Source organism: Apis florea, unplaced genomic scaffold (genome assembly GCF_048593485.1).
Source record: "Apis florea isolate Af1SG1 unplaced genomic scaffold, ASM4859348v1 contig_37_pilon, whole genome shotgun sequence".
NCBI classification, from domain to species: Eukaryota; Metazoa; Arthropoda; class Insecta; order Hymenoptera; family Apidae; genus Apis; species Apis florea.
In genome coordinates this window covers 2,553,748-2,562,214 of record NW_028256861.1, presented here as the reverse complement: position 1 = coordinate 2,562,214, position 8,467 = coordinate 2,553,748, and the positions used below count along the sequence as shown (strand labels likewise).

General features: G+C 21.0%; 1 long non-coding RNA gene across 1 annotated transcript; it reads right to left on the bottom strand.

The window, feature by feature from the left end:
- Positions 1 to 1,157: 1,157 nt before the first annotated feature.
- Positions 1,158 to 6,224, bottom strand: LOC116415654 (uncharacterized). Its single transcript, XR_015294743.1, has 5 exons — positions 6,117 to 6,224; positions 5,476 to 5,813; positions 2,875 to 3,085; positions 1,700 to 1,751; positions 1,158 to 1,407 (listed from the first exon to the last, which is right to left on the bottom strand). It is a non-coding gene; the product is annotated as an uncharacterized LOC116415654 (long non-coding RNA).
- Positions 6,225 to 8,467: the final 2,243 nt, after the last annotated feature.

Here is an 8,467-nt window from a genome sequence, read left to right as displayed (position 1 = left end):
ATTTCTATAAATTAGTATAAAATATTTATTTGAGATATTATTATTTAAATATTATTTTAAAAAAAAGTTTATTCTCAAAACTTTGTGTCATTCATATTCATTTTTATTTATTTATTTCAAAAATCTATTTTTCTCAGCCTTCATTTCACTTCATTTAATGCAAATTTAAATTTAAATTTATAAACAAACTTCAACCAATGTTAGATATATTTTGAGAAAAAGATATATTGTAAATAATTATTGAAATAAAAATATATTGAAAATGTTAATTGAAATAATAATTTTTTAAATATATATTAAAAATAGTTATTTCTGATATAGAAATTTCATGCTTATATTGATCATTTCAACTATTATTTTTCATTATTATTATATAAAAAATATAATTAGCAAAATAACAAAAAAACTAAAAGTTTAATCATTAACTCATAATCTTTGTTTTATGTTTGTTAAATATATAAGTATTTCGATAATTTAATAATACATTTCAAATAAAAAATCAATTAGTAGTCATTCTATAGAAATGATTTTTAGATAATCTATTGTTGTTAATTTTGAACTATCTAATCATTTTCTAATATATAAAAATAATTATTGAATGCTAAGATCCACTTAACTATCTAATAAAGAAAATTTCATTCATATATATATATAAAAGAATGCATTAAATAAATACAATTTTACAAAAATTATATTGAAATACTTATACGTATATAATACAAGATTACTATTTCAAACTCATGACTGAAAAATATATAACAGAAATATATATTTCATGTAATATATAATCAAAATCAAATAATTGTTTCAAATTGACCAATGTAACATAATTTGGCAAATAATATTTGTACTTTTATTTTTTAAATAAATATTATTTTATCGAACATTGGCCTTGAAATCAATATTTTTATATATTACTTAATTTTTCACATTTGTTTTGACTTCTAAAATTTATTTTCCAAAAGTGTTCGACAAGTGTACTGTATTAACACCCTGTAGATCTCCAAGCTCTGGAGGAAAGAGGAGGTCGAAAGGGCGACGAATAGAGAGGGACGACAGTCGGATGGCACAAAGAGGAGGGTGCAGACCGAGGATCGATAGGTATATAGAGTCAGATAGGAACACAGGAAGCGTCTGACACCGGAAAGCTCCTGGGGGATGGCTTCTTACGAGCTAGTTCTGACCGACTGACGACAACAATCTGTTTTCCTCTTTTTCTCTCTCTTTCCCTTCTCCCTACTCTTTCCTATCTTCTTGTTCCACGATATATTTTTAAATCTTTGTCTCTTCGTATAAAGCTCGACTCTTTATTTTTATCCGTTCGACGTTAAATTCATGCCATTCAGAAACGATGAATCGAATCGATGTTTCCTTTATGCGAATCATAAAAAGTTTTATGTCGATATCCTGGAACAGGTATGAAGAAGTAAACAACATTTTATAGAGGATAGTGAAAGTTTTTTTTTTTTTCTTTTTGAAAGAAAAAAGGGAAATTCGAATTTAGAAATAATAGATAGAATTGGAGAAAATGGATTTTTCATATGTTTGATGGATAATTAGAAATAAATATTATTATTTCTTTAACTGATAAAAATATCATAAAAATAGTTTAAACTTTTTCAAAGACAATAATTATAGAAAATATTTCAAATATTTTAAAACGAAACTTTTTAAAATGAAAGAAAATGTTTAAACTTACGATGAAAAATTTTATTGTAATCAATTACATAAAATTAGGTCATGTTGATTATCTGGAATTAGAAGTGGCAAAAAATTAATAATTTTCTTAGAGTGATATTAATAATTTTCTTAGATATATTATAAATAAACTTCTTTTCAAAATAATAATTGTAAAAAGAAATTATATTTTAAATATATATTTTAATTTTATATAAACATTATCATGACAATAAGTATTTCAAATAATGACATGTATCTTAAATAAATAACTCTTAATTTTAACATATTACAATAAAAAATATGTTGCAATTATATGTTATAATATGTAGCAGATTTACCAAAAATTTAAAACTTGTATTTTTTATATTGCCACATAACATATTATATATTTGCTGAAATAATAACAAAATATGCATTAATCACTTTATTAAATAAATAATCGTTGATAATTGTATTTTTTAATAGTTAAGTTCTGTAAATTGTCAACTTTTTATTTAGTATTTTGACATAATGCATCTTGCAACATGCACTCTCATAGCAATTTGAATATGCAAGAAATTCAAAATCATTTTTTTTTTAAATTGTAATTTATGTGACTATTATAGTAAATGTGCGATATAAAAACCTCAATCTATTTTCAAAATTTGACAAATAAGAAATGAAAAATAGAACACAGCCATTTTCCATATTTATTGGAAAATTTTTATCCACTTTAATCAAATAAAAAAATAAATGTTTAAGCTTCAATGAATCTGAATATAAATAATATTTCAGGCATTTAATCTGTGATCAGATAATAAAATCTCTCATATTTTTTAATTTTACAGCACAATGATTTTAAATTTTATTCAACTATAAAAAATCATGATGTAATTTAAAAAATATAGTTTGCTTTTTTATTTCTCTTTTTAAATTATGTTATAAACAATCTACAATCTATTCAAATTTATCTGGATATATATGAAAGAGCACATATCTCAATTTTGATGAAAAAGTGAATTGAGTTTTATTATCTAAAGTTTTCCATCTCACATGAGAAATGAAATAATATTTTTATACTTTTTTTTATTATTTGCTTAATTTCATAACATTTGCAAATAACAAAATTAATTTTTTAAGTTGCTCAATTATTAATGACACAAATTAAACGATCTGTTAAATAATTTTGTATTGGCAATCCATGTTTTTCCATACCTGCATTGTGTTTATTCACCAAGCGAACGATTCTTTATTCGAAGCGAGCAGACTGCTATTTTTTGGCTCGTAAATTCCATCGATTTCTTTGCTTACTGTCACTCGAATAAAACGACCATACGAAATTATTCACAACGTACAGTGAAAAGTCGATTATTTGAACTAATTGGAAGACAAATCTGTCCGGATAAGCAGTCTTTAAGATAAATCACTGAAATATTTATAAATTTTTTATATAAAGAATTAAATTTATTTGTTTTTAAAATTAATTTTAAATAATTTAAAGACATTATTTAAAGACAGTATTAAATTTATAAAAATTAAATTATAAACAGTAATGTGAAAAAGTTTTAATCTCAATCAGAATGAAATATTAGTAATAAAATCAATGATAATATATTATGTATATCAATAATAATATATAATATATAATATACAGTGATCAATAGTCTATAATTTGATTTTAACATTATTTGTAATTATATTTTTATAATTATAAAAATATTGGATATTTTTTAAATAATATTAGATTATAATATAAATATAAAAATATAATTAACACATATTTTGTTAATAATACAATTTTCACAATACAAGAATTTTTTCTCATTTTACATTTTTAATTCTTAAATCTGGTCTATTGAACGACGCACCATTGTTAAGAGATTAAAATTCCTTTTGATCAACGATCAACGAAGTTGACGACAAACAAAAAGGACAATTAAGAATATCTGGCAAAACGGAATAGAAAATCTACATACATTCTTGTCCATAAATTATTTAATAATACGTCTCAAAATAGGACAAATGAACATTATAATATGATATTGACAATAATTAATTATTTATATTCTAAGAAAATATTATGTTTCAATAATTTTAATATTAATTTATCTTAATCTTTTAAATATCAACAATATAAGTCAATAGATTTATTCTAAAAACAAAATATTTGAACTGCAAATGCTTATGCAAAATCAAATTTTTATCAATATGAAAAAAAATGAAGTTTAAATAATGTTATAACGTATTTCAGCCTTCAAGATCACAATACATATTACATTTTGAATATTTTGTGTCTTTTTATATATCATGTGTCATTCTATAAATTTTTCTATAATTAAATTTTGCATAAATATATTCTATTCTGTGTACAAAATATTAATATATTTTTTGAATCACTTTTGAAAGATCAATTCTAAAGGTCAAAAAAAAAAAAAAAAAAAAAATACAAAACTTGATATACAAAATATTGGAGCTTATTTATTTAGTTAGTTTATAAGCTACTGAAGTTTAATGAATGGGGCAATTCTATCTCTGTCACATTGTTATCTCATTCTATCTGCATCTTATTTTATCTAATCCAAATTTAAATTGCTTATAACTTAATAAATAAGCTTCAATCGATATTTTTATATACCAATTTTTTTTTTACCTCTAATTAATTTTCCAAAGATGATTCATGAATATATTAATATTCTGTATAAGTGAGATAAATTGCTTGTCAAAATTCAAAAAAAAAATAAATAAATAAATAAATAAATAAAATGAAAAATTTTCAAATTTTTAAAAATATAATATTTATACGAAAGTTTGAATATATCATAATTAAAAAATCAAATTTTGAAAATTTTTCAGCATTTTAGTACTCTAAAGAGAAAAATATATTGATTTTAAATTAGATGAAAAAAAAAGAGAGCTAAATTTTATGAAAAAGATATTAGATAATTATTTAAAAAAAAGTTTAAAACAATTATGGAACTTTTTAATAAGTTCTATTTATAAAATGGATAATGAAACATTTTTAAAAAAATTCTTATAATAAGTTTCATTATACATAAAAACAAATAAAACAATTGATTCTTAAAAGTAAAAGTTTGAATAAAATCTATAAGTTAAAAATGTTTTTATCATAAGAATAAATTTTTTTTTAACATTAAAAAAATTTTATATATAAATAAGAAAGATTGAATATTATTCAGTATACTATTCAAAATAATTATATACATAATTATTATTAAATAATCAACAATAATAAATGAATTCCTATAAAATTTAGCTTTTAAGATACACATATGCCTCTAAAAATTCAATATATTTTGGACTAATAATTATATTACTAACTTCATCTACTATTAAAATATATTTCCATATAAATATTTTATCGGCAACAATGAAAATCAGAATACAATAAAATTCTTATGATATGCATTGTAAACATTTTATTTTTTCTTACTTATAAAAAATATATTTTTTTTTTCATATTTTTTGTGATCAATGAAGAATATGAAATCGAAAAAAAGACTGCAAATATTTCTTAGGATATTAATATATTTTCCTTAAATAATTAATATGTTTCAATTTTGATCTTGCAACTGGGCGCTATTGTACATAATTTGAAATTATTTGAATTATTATTAAAATTTAAAAAAAAAAAAAAAGAAACTCTTTATTTCGATCAATATCTGTTTTAAAACTGTTATATTAAAACAAATTCATAAATTAATAAAAACAAATTAAAATAAACTTATGTTTAAAATTAGCAAATATCAAATGAATTATGGATTCATTTATGGATTCATGTATGGATAATATACTTACATGAGAGTTCCATTAATTACACGTAAATTAACAATTAGTATTTTTGATTTTCTTGCAGATCTCTTGAGAAAGAGAGAAAACAAGTTTTCTTTATAGTGATACAGTTAGTTGCTCATGAATTGCTCATGTTGTTCGCTATTTGCGAGTCTAGCCGAAATGGGATTTCAAGGTAACTAATAGGAGACCTTCCTTCGAGTTTTGGAATAATTCGGCTGCGAACAATTAATTGATTCTTCTTTGTCTTCTGCAATACAGGCTTGTATAATCACCATAAATACCGGAAACTTCTCGACGTCAGTGCAGTCGATAAATCATATCGAAAGATATATAAAATATGTCTGGAAAATTATAAGATTAATTTTTTTTTTGAATTTTTCTGAAAATGATATCTATCAATTAAAGCTGTTTTTAATTTTCAAAATAGAACAAGTTCATTTTGTGAATTATTATTATTGTTATAAACATATTTACAATTAGATCTATTTATTATTTCTATTAATTATCGCATTATTTTAGAATTATTAGAATTACAATTTTAGAATTTTACTTTTTGAATATATACTTTAAGAAACTTAAAAACTTATGCATCGTGAAACAAAATATGAATATGTTGTTTTATTTCACTCATAAATCATTTATACCTTTCTTATTCGTTTTTCACAAATCAGTGAAGCAAATGAAATCGAGAAAATATACCAAAAATATCTCCCTAGATAACTGATGCATTTTGATCTTGATTTTGTGATGTTTAATTATGACGTATATATTATATTAAAAGCAACATAAAAATCTTATCCTTTACAAGTTTTTCAACGATAAAAGTATTTATGATCACAAGTACGTATGGAAACATCACAAATATTTTTAAATATTATAATTGCAAGAACATTTTTGAGACTTTTGATTATTAATAATTATGCAATTATTTCAATGTAAAATAGATTTTCAAACTTTCAATGCGTTTTTCTCAAAATATTAATTAATAGATTTGCATTGTTTCTGAAATCATGGCTTCAATTATTTGAGACATTTTGTAAATTATATGTTCGTATGCATTTTTTCATAGCAATTTTTCATAGGCAGGAAACATGTATATGCCACACAAGTTGTAAAAGTGATATTATAGCATCTTGTTGATAAGTTCGCTCCTATATGGCGCAACATGATTTATCTATTAATTATTTAAACATATATTATAAAGATATTAACTGGAACATAATTGTTTGTTATTAATAAGTTCAAATAAATTAATCTGCAAAATGATAGTTTCAAGAAATAAATATTTGTTTTAAATTAAACTTCATTTGAAATATATTTGATAAAAAGTACGTATTAAAATCGGTATTTATAAATAAATTTATTTGATCTTTTTCAAATATGTATATATAATTTTGAAATTTCCGAAACTATATGTATATCTATAGCTATATATATCGACCCCATAATGAAGAGTAATATCACAAAAGTTCTAACAAGAAAAGTTTTAATGCCATTTTTCTAGCAAAAATTAAATTTTTCAAGCGAATTTTAGTTATTAGGAATTAAAGTTATAACTTGCAACATTATATTTTTTAAAATCAGTAGGTTTATCTGGATTCTTTGTAAGTTAAAAAGAAATAAAAGAAATGCTAGCATTTCTGATAATACAATTCATGTGCATTGTATACATAGTTGATGTTATTCCATAAATTAATGTGAAATTAAATAAACTTATTTATAAATCATAAATATACAATAGCTTATAAAAATATTTGAATACTTTTATTATTTAATTTTAGAAAAAAACTCATCTAACAAAAAACTTTGATTTAAAAAAAATTCTGTATAAAATATAATATTATATTATATATATATATAATTATATATTACATTATATTATATTATATTATATTATATATAATTATATATTATATATATAAATAATATATAAAATAATGTATAAAACAATTTTTTTGTTGATAGAAAATTTTTTTTAGAAGATAAAATCAATTCTTAAAATTTCAGCATTTTTTTAAATTTTAAATATTTTGGTTAGAAAATTTAAAAAATTTTTTTTATAAATTCTAAACATTTTATAATTTAAAATTTGTTTCTTATTATATTTTAAAAAAAACGCATTGAAAGTTTAAAAATCTATTTTATTTTTTAAAATGTTATTTCGAAAAAAAATTGTTTCATAATAACCAACCGATTATATAATTACAAAATTTCATTTCAAAAATAAAAAAGTATTCATTTATTTTCATAAATCATTGTATTTTGAATAAATGAATGATTTTTATGAATATTATGTTGAACTTATATATATACCTTATTATTTTTCAGACATACTGTAGAAAATTTACTTTGTAATTTCATTCAAAAATTACCTTTTAAATCCTATTAAATTTAAATCCTATTGTATAAATCTAGTATTTTAACAATCTATAAGAACGCAAAACGAATTCCTAAATGTAGGGAGTGAAACTATTCGTTTGGTCGCGAGATTGATTTCCAAAGTGACACTGGAAAATTAGATTTTTCTTTGGCGTTTATTTGACGTGTAAATTGCGAAATTCGCTTGAGATGCCGGAATCCAGCCAGTAACGCAAATCGTTAAATTTCTGATGTTTAAAGGTCGATGTACTCAACTATCTATGTATATCAACTATATATGGCTATAGGCGAATTGCTATATTAGTTTCTACTTGAGAAATCTTTGATATTTGAATATATAATATTCGAGGTACTGGTAATAATTCAAAATCCAAATTTCGGTATCTGAATATCCAAAAGATCTGAATTCTGAAAAAAACAAATTTAAATAAAATAATAATTAATAATTAAACAAAAAAGATAAATATTAATACATTAATATTAATACATGATATATAGTTATAATAAATATTTTACAAGCAAATATTTTATTTGCAGAAGATCCAGGATCAAAGCCAATTTATTACAAAGATATTGATTCTTACTTTTAAATTAAATTAAAAGCAAACATAAAAGA